Here is a 9,409-nt window from a genome sequence, read left to right as displayed (position 1 = left end):
AGGGACCCCAGTCGGGACAGGCCCTGGCCTGGCCAATCACACCCTCCCGAGGGACTGAAGTGATTCCTCGCTCCGGCTCCGGGACCAGCTCTGGCTGCACTGCCAGCTTAGCCTGGCAGACACAGTTGCCTCCCAGCAGGGCTAGTGAGTGTGGCCGGGAGGCAGGGCATGGGGGAGTGGGTTTTTGGTGGGGTGGGGTGCTGGGCTGTGAGGGGGCAGGGAAAATGTGTATGTTGGGGCACTAGGGAATGGGAGTTCTGTGGGGGGTGCTGGGCAGTTGTGATGGGGCTCTAGGCAGGGGGGTGCTGGGCAGGGATGATGTTGTGCAGGGCGCTGTGCATTTGTGTGGATGGGGCTGGGGGTACGCTGGGCATAGTGGGTTTGGGGGGGGCATAGGGAGTCAGGAAGATGTTGAGTGGGGGTGCTGTGTGGCACAGCCTTCCCCCCACCCTCCTGAGGGGAAGGGGCATGCTGGCAGCACAGGGCCGAGCAGGCCACTGTGTGTCTGGCAACTGCCAGTTTGTAAATAGTGCCCTCGCACCGGGCTGGGCGGAGCGGGGCTGCCCCTGCCATTCCATGGCCCATTGCCCCTGGCTGGCCCCTCACTCTGGGGACTGACCTCCATGCACCATGCTCTATTGCCTCCATGGGGGCCCACAAATAAGTTTGGCGCTGGGCCCATAAAAGGTTAATCCAGCCCTGCTCAATGGAAACAGGTCATGGGCGTTAAAGGATATTGAAATTTTGTTATGGGTTGGGTGAAAACCTCGTTAAAATTGATAGGTGAACACACCCTTCACTTAAGATAGCTGTAAGAAACACTAAGAGGCCACACTTCAAAGAAGGCCTAATAGAGTCTGCCCAGAAACTAGCAGCATATGATTGGGCTGAGTATTATTTGCTCTGTGTGAGTGCAAGTGTGAGAGAGCAGAACACACAGAAACCGAGGGTGTGCCTACACTAGAAATGGTACAGTAGTACAACTAGCGTGTAGACACTTAGGCCTTGGCTACACTGGCGCTTTACAGCGCTGCAACTTTCTTGCTCAGGGGTGTGAAAAAACACACCCCTGAGCGCAGCAAGAAACAGCGCTGCAAAGCGCCAGTGTAAACAGTGCCGCAGCGCTGGGAGCGCGGCTCCCAGCGCTGGGAGCTAATCCCCTCGGGGAGGTGGAGTACCTGCAGCACTGGGAGAGCTCTCTCCCAGCGCTGGTGCTGCGACCACACCCACACTTCAAAGCGCTGCCGCGGGAGCGCTCCCGCGGCAGCGCTTTGGAGTTTTGAGTGTAGCCAAGACCTTACTACAACGATGGACGCTATAGTAAACCCACCTTCTTCCATTGACCTAGCAATATCTATGCTTGGGCTTATGTTGGCTTAATTACATCTCACAGGATGTGACATTTGTCGCAGCCCTGAGTGATGTAGTTAAGCTGACCTAACTTTGCAGTGTAGGCCAACCCTGAGAACGCAGAAGACCAGAGAGAGAAGCAGAGGCAAGGAAAAGGCCAAGCAGCAGCCTGTAAGGACAATGTGACCCTGGAAAAAGCCAGAGTGAGGGCTTATAGGGCTGTTGGCTAAAGAGGCTTGAGGTGGTAAGCTAAGAAACTGCTCCTTTTGTTCGTGGTTCCTCCTGGGTTCAGAGGACGACTTTGTACATTCTTGTAAATAAACAAGGCTGCATCGAAGAAAATGCCAGACTCCATCAATTTCTGCTCCCAACTGGAGCACCGCCAAGGCCCTGAACTTTGACTTGCCATTTGGGTCAAAAAAGGTCAATAATATTATTGCACCAGAATTCTAAAGATATGGGATAATAAAGCCATTCATATGCAGGAGGAATTCAAGGCAGTATTACCAGGGAAAGAGAGATCTCTAAGAGAGCAGTGCTGTCAGGTGCTGAGTACCTCCCAAGCATTGCTGAGATCCCTCAACTACCACTGGAGTCACTAGGAAGCGAGGAAACATGGCATTTCCCTGCACTGCACAGTATCTGGCCCTAAAGGCTGCTAAAGGCAGTGGATCAGCGAACACACTCGGCATACAAAATAATCTTTTATGGGACAATGTGAAAAGAAATATGTGCTGGGAAATTGGAGGTAAAGAGACTATTTTGACGTGAAAAGATAAACTGACAATAACTTTTCCATACATGTAGGGGAAGGATCGTGCTTAATAGCGTTCATTGATCACTTAAATAGAACTTCTAACTCAATGCAGGTGGCAGCGAATGTCAGTAACACAGCAATAAAGAACTCATTTACTGAAAACATGGCTCCCGGAGCCAGTCTTGGGATGAGACACATGGAGTTTTTGGGAGGGGCTAAGGATACTCAGCCCACACAATCCAACTGGAGTGCACCTCAGATACACTGTCACCCCAGGATGCTTAGTGCCACATCCTAAGCTGGTGTAAATGGCATCAGTGAGGCTATATCGATTTACAGCAGCTGAGGATCTGGCCCTTAGTCTGAAATACAGAAGCCAGCAGCTGCTCGTTAGCCGGCATTCCTGTTCATTTTACATGGGTGAGGCGTCTCAAGAGAGACAGGGGCCAGATTCTGATCTCACACTTATGGAAATCAGGAGTCACCTCAGTGAAGCCAAGGGAGTGACACGGGAACAACGAGGAGGATCCGACCCAGTGAAGTAGGCGCTCACTGGAACTGGTTGGGGTTGCAGCCCCAATACCATGAGCCCATAGGTAGCTTTAGCTCTAAGCCCTTTAAAATAAATGAAGATGTTTGAGCCAAGGGTGTATTTGCCATCTGCATCGCGTAGGAGTGAACATCACTAGGATGGTGCCAAGCTAGAGACAGAGCTACATCAAGGACAAACCATCCACACTGCCTTCACCCCCAGTAAGTCCATTCTAGAGTGAACAATGATGGGTCCATATTCCCTTTCTAGACCCACCTCAGGTAGATGATAATGAACAGCTGCTAAAAAGAAGGGACAGAGTTCATGAAGGATAGGTCCATCAATGGCTATTAAACAAGATGGTCAGAGATACAATCCCTTGCTCTGGGTATCCCTAGCCTTTGACTGCCAGAAGCTGGGAGTGGATGAGAGAGGCTGGATCACGTGCTGATTGCCTGTTCTGGTCATTCCCTCTGGGGCACCTGGCACTGGCCACTGTCGGAAGACAGGAAACTGTGCTAGCTGGACCATTGCTCTGACCCAGGATGGCCATTCTTATGTTCTCAGAGCTCTAGAGAGGGTCCCACATACTGACAGTCAGCTTGCTCCCTGACATCACCAGCAGCCTCCCAGCAATGCTTCAGAAGGCCCTCTGTACCAGCTCCACAGGAGGGGCTGGAGGCAATGGAAGCCAGCTACAGGAGAAGGAATTGAGGCTGTTCCAGTGAGCTCTGCGGAGCCAGCTTGGCCATGGGAAAGGCCACTGGAGTCTCTTCCTGCTCGTCCATCCTGATCAGAATTGTTTACTAATTTCCAAATCATTCTGCTCTCACATATCCCTGTGCAAACCTACAGGCCTGGTTCTCCACTCCATGACACCAGTTTTATGTTTGGGCAACTCCAGGACCAATGGGTCTGCACTGGGGAACCATAGGGGACAGGTCCTGACCTAGAGGATTGCACCGTGTGAGGACAGCACTTAGCCTGCAAGATCTCTGGCACTGGTGATTACGCATGAGCCACAAGAAGCCCAGCTTGACTCTCAGCATCCAGCATGAGGCCTGCGGGGCTGGCACCCAGAAAAAAGTCCTTTCCCCTGTAAACAGCAGATCTGATCTGGAGTTTGGAAAGGTACCGACTATGGAGCCTCAATGCTGCAGAGTCACTCTCAGAGCAAAGCCCCATCTTAACAGGGTAGATGATGATGCATCTGAATTATTCAGAATTCAGTCATTTCACAGAGACCAAGGAAACTGATCCATCTGTCTATCCATGGGACCATGAAGCCGGGGATGGGATGCATGTTGTAGCAAATCTGGAGGTGGGTGAACATCTCCAGTCTTTTTGCTGGCATGTGGGGGTTTTGAGGGCATAGTTCCGAAGGTAGATTCTGGCAGTGCAGCTTGCGTGAAGACTGCCCGTGCTCTGTCTGCATCTAGGAAACATGAACAGGTCTTTGATTAAACTTTCAGGAGTGCAGACCGTTTTGATGTATAATGGAGTGAATGTTACTGAAGAAATTGTGGGTGAATTGTGTATTTTTCTCTCTAGTTTTCTCTTACAAATGATGAGCCCCAGACCTAGGGTAGCTCTTGCTGCTTAATTAGAATGCTGTCCTAGCAATAATAATCGGGAGACATGGATGGATGGGACATTGGGAAGAGATGGAGTCTGCTTGATTAAAAAGACACTGTAGCGATGCAGTTAGAGATAAATAATAATGACACTAATGTGCTGCCCTTATGAGGTGCTTCCCATCGAAGCATCTCCATGCACTTTAGAAGTGTCATTGGCCCCATTTTACCAGCAGAGGTAGGGATTCCCCCAAGGTCCATCAACCAGGCTCATAACCTCCGAACACCTTGCCCAGTGCTCCATCCACTACAGCACACTGTCTCCACAAGCAAGAGCTTCAAGATATGGCAGCGATGTTCCTTTCCTCTCTCTCCTTGGTCTCCTCCTCCACCTCCTTGTCTCCTTCCATGCTCTCCTCCCCTCTGCCTCTCTCTTTTCTGCCCTTCCCTCCTTCACTACTCTGTGCCCCCATCTTTTGTCCCTATGGTTCCAGCCCATCTCGCAATGGCGGCCCTAACAGATGCCTGGGCACAGGACTTGCAGATGCAGATTTTACAGGTCCAAAAGAGCCTGATGGCAACCGACAAGGCAGAAGCACAGAAGACCAAGGTGTGGTTTGATGCCAAAGGGACCTGACCAAGCAACAAATGGGATCTAAAGTCACGGTCCAGGATCAGGATCCCTACCCCCCTTTCCCACAGGCAAAGTGGGGTGGGCTGGGTTTACTGTTAAATTGACTTGGCCCCTCCGTATACTTGATAGACCTAGGGAATAAAGGGCAGATATGTTTTGTATGTAATGCAGGTTTTAAAAAAAAATAAACTAGGAGGAATGGTCGAGATTGTTAAACAGTCCACTAATCCGGACCACACTGGTGGGGAAGGGAATTAAGAATGCTGGAGGGGAAAATTTGCAATTTGCAAGGTCAGAAAGTCCTGGATCTTAAGCACCACGTGAAAATAATTCAACTGTGCCGATTACGATTGCTGTTCCAAGATGGACAGGGAATCCTAAAGAATTGGGGTATGTTAACAACATGGGTAGAGACTGAGGCTTATAAACAGCTTCATCTCAGTGTGAAGATGGCGACACAAGGATGAGAGGAAGTAAACACAACCTCCTGTAAATGAATCAAACATAGAGGGTTCTGAAAGTGCTTGGCAGGAATGAACCTGACCACAAGAGAAAGAGGTTGGGCCTGACTAATCGTTAAAGAGAGAGTGAAGGAGGTGGTATGGATTGGGTACACAGTATGTGCTCTGGGATCCCAAACAGTATACCAGGGGAGGCTGGATGGATTTTGTCTGAACCTCACCTCCCATGGCTGAGTGTGGGACATATGCCCTATGTCCAAGTGTGTAGACTGAGGAGAATGTAACAGAGGCCATGACAGACAACACTGAATGGGAGTCACTGGTGGCCAATCTCTTTGCACCTGTACCTCCTTTGTCCATTAATATCACAGATTTGGTACAAAAGAAATAGAACAACTGGTGCCCATTGCAGGCTGCAAAAGGAGTAGTTCCTACAAAGTAACCAAGCCAGTCCAAAACAGTGTGATGCAGTGTATAGTAAATGCAATGAAATGTGTGATGTACACAAAGGGAGAGGGTTTCTGTGTAACTTTGGAGCTGTGCTGTACCCTGCAGCCACACCCCCTGCCTTTAGGTCTGATCAGCTCAGCATAGTGTTGCTGGATGCCAAATAACGTTACCTGAGTGATGGAGCCTGGACTCAAACTGAGTTCTTGGGCAGCCAAGTGCAAAGAGGTCTCGGAGGGAATCCCAACTTGGCCAACCCTCTCTCTCCACCCCAGCTTCCTCTCCCCATTGCTTCCTCTGACTCTTTCATCTCTCCCGCATGCTCCCCATTTCCATCCTTTCCTTCTCCTGGCTACCACATCATCTTCCTCACATTCCCTATCTACCCCAGGCTATTCATTCTCTTTGGACTAGAACCCAGTTGGACTTCCATCACTTCCCTACCGGTGCTGCAGTCCTAGGCGTGGGGTCCAAGGCAAATGTAAATTCCCACCAGGGTAAGTCGGGCCCCAGACAGCCCAGTTGCCATCTGCTGCTCTCACGCCTGGGGGCTTGGGCGTGATGCCCCACTCTCCTCTCTGGGCCACAGCATCTCTCTAAATCCCTAGGGCCTGAACGCTGCTCTCACAATGGCTGACAGGGATGCACGTCTGGGAATGAGAGTCTGTTAATGCTGGTCTAGCTGGCATGTCAGACTAGCAGGGAGATCTGGGACCATGTACTAGCTCAGACTGAGCCCTGGGAGAAGGTCATTGGTCATTTATGGCTTAGACTGATACCCACGTCTCTGAGCCCATTACATCTAAGTAGTCGTGGTCTACTGAGAGCACCCTGCCAGCAGCACCCCTTATATTTGAATCTGGGGATTGCTAGTTTTAGTGCCTCAGTCATGCTGGTGGCTTCAGGTGCAGTGATCAGAGGCTAAAACAGTTAGAAGTATCTGGGTTAATGGGTGCCAATTAGGGAGTGGGTAGGGAGCCAGAGCTGGGTATATGGGGACAGTTTGACTATGAAAAAGCAAGGCAAATATTGAGTTGTGTTATGTGGAATAAATACAAAAGGAACTTTATGCTGTGGAGGTGCAGCATATGCTAGAGGTGCAGCATAATGGAGAAGTGCAGTTTAGTTTGATATAATCCCAATGGCACTAATTTATCACCTCCAGTGTGATAAAATGGGAGAGCAAAGAGGATAGGATAGCTACAACGTACTGCAATTCCTGTTTGTTCCAAGCTGCTGGCATTTCCATGATTGCCTCTATGATAGTGTGAGCCTCTAAAATGCCTTGTTCAGATAATCCATTTCCCAATTACTTTATCTCTAGTGTTGCTATCTGACATTTTCTTTGATTAAATTGCATATCTTCTCTTCGGCTCGCAGTCAGAATTCTTCTTTGTCTGATCGTCTCTGGATTTGAGCCAGCACAAGACATCATCAATATATTGGACCCTCTATTCCTGCTAATATTCTGCTTCCTTCTTGAGATAGTGGGCATCTGAGCTATTCACAGACTGTATTATTTGCCAAACGATGTGACCATTGTGGTGTACCTGGATCCATCTTTATTTGGGATTATGCACCTGTAAGGACAATCAGTTTCCAACACTCGGACACATTTCGTTCCAGCCTATCTTCTACTCATATCTTCCAAAGTTGGGAGCTGATAAACATTATGATTTTATGAAGCTGTCTTGGGTCGAGGGATTCTCTCAATGGCTTGTTTGGTTTTTTTGCTTCCACCATAAAATAGACTCACCCGTTTGGCTCATTGATTTCCTTCCTAACTTTGAATTTGCTGTGTGTGGAAATTCCTGAAGAACCCGGCGTCTCAGTACAAATGGAATGTACCCAGGACGAGGAATAAGTGCTTCCTTGAGTGATTTGCAATTGAGATGGGTTTCCTTAATGCAACTCATTTCATCCAGCACATCACGGAGTTCTTCTGCGGTATTATTTGCATCAGTCACACAGAGCCTCTATTATATGTTTGACAAGTATTTATTCTTCACAATAATGTGAGCTTCCACCCCCACAGTCACAATCCCAGGTGTCTTAGCAGTGCCCCCCTGCACAGCCCATATCCCAATAGCCGGTCATTTATTTCAACTGTATGGAGCCGATTTTACTCATTTTTTAAATCTGTCTATGATTCATTCCTGATTCTCTGCTGTGCCTCTTCTGGCAATACATTGCCCTCAGTTCCTCTACCAAGGTCACTAGCCTATGGCAGCACATTCACTCAGCTCTAGGGTTATTCTCCATTCTCTGCTTTCCTCACTACTGACATTGTTCCAATATACAGGTCGTCCAGCCCTGAATCAGTAGTCTATCCCTATTCATCAAAGCGTATAAGCACATGCTTACAATCAGGCCCATGCTTAAGTCCCCATTGATTTCAATGGGAAGCATGTGCTTAAGGGCTTTGCTGAATTAGGGATGGATTAGGGATTTCCTGAATTAGGGCCCTAGTGACACTCTCACATCAGCCACTATGGGGACTGCATGGGTTCATTGCAGTGCATATTTTTGCAACCTGGCCTTTTCTACTGCAGTTTCTACAGAGTTCCCCATATACAAAATGTTTCTGGGCTGATGAAGACAACAATGATGATGATGATTTGCGTTGCTGTCATGCCCTGGGAGCCCCAGTCATAGACAGGAGCCCATTGTGCTTGGGACTGTCACTGTACAAACTAAAAAACAAAAGGGCATTTCCTCCCCAAAAAGCTTACAATCTAAGTAATTATCTCTCACTGACCTGGCTTGGCCTTAGGCCTTGTCTTTACTGGGTGTTTGCCTCAATTCCAGCAATCAGTGGTCAGCCACTGCCATAGCGCAAATCCCAAATGTAGAGAAGGAACGCTGGATTTGCACCAACTTGAAACTGGAATAAGTTCTGCTGGTGCAGATCTTGGCTTTCCTAGTCTTGACGAGGGCTTTGCACTGGGGCTGAAATCAACCCAGTTGAACTCAGTGGGAGTTAGGTGCCTAAATACTTTTGAGCATCTGGCCTCCGTTGCCCATTGTAAGATAAATATAATAGCACCTCTCTACCCCACAGGAGTGTTGTGAGGATAAATGGAGAGCAGATCAATGTACCTGAGACAAAATAGGCTAGTTCTCCAAACTCCCAAGGTGTATTTGTAGTGTTAAGCTCTGTTACATATTGCTCTCTTGCCCACCCCCACCTCCTGTTGGACAGAGGTGAAGGACTGTTCATACAGTCACAGATTCCAAGGCCAGATGGTAACATTGTGATCTTTTAGTCTGACCACCTGTATCACACAGGCCATAGAACTTCCCCAAAATAATCCCTAGAGCAGATCTTTTAGAAAAACATCCAGTCTTGATTTAAAAATTGTCAGTGACAGAGAATCGACCTCGGTAATGACCAATGACCCTTGGTAAATTGTTCCTGTGGTTAATTACCCTCACTGTCAAAAATTTGCTCTTTATTTCCAGACTGAATACGTCTAGCTTCAACTTCCAGTCATTGGATTGTGTTACCCCTTTCTCTGCTAGATTGAAAAGCCCAGTATTAAATATTTGTTTCCATGTAGATATTTATAGACTGTAGTCAAGTCACCCCCTTAACCTTCTCTTTGTTAAACTAAATAGACTGAGCTCCTTGAGCCTATCACTCTAAGGCAGAGG

General features: G+C 48.3%; 1 long non-coding RNA gene across 1 annotated transcript in view; it reads right to left on the bottom strand.

The window, feature by feature from the left end:
* LOC120369792 overlaps positions 1–9,409 on the bottom strand; it is a 57,498-nt gene that overhangs the window by 18,977 nt on the left and 29,112 nt on the right. The gene's annotated exons all lie outside the window — the stretch shown is intronic.

This window comes from Mauremys reevesii, linkage group 8 (genome assembly GCF_016161935.1).
Source record: "Mauremys reevesii isolate NIE-2019 linkage group 8, ASM1616193v1, whole genome shotgun sequence".
Taxonomy (NCBI): domain Eukaryota; kingdom Metazoa; phylum Chordata; order Testudines; family Geoemydidae; genus Mauremys; species Mauremys reevesii.
The sequence above is the reverse complement of the archived record's forward strand: the minus strand, read 5'-3'. Positions and strand labels throughout refer to the sequence as shown.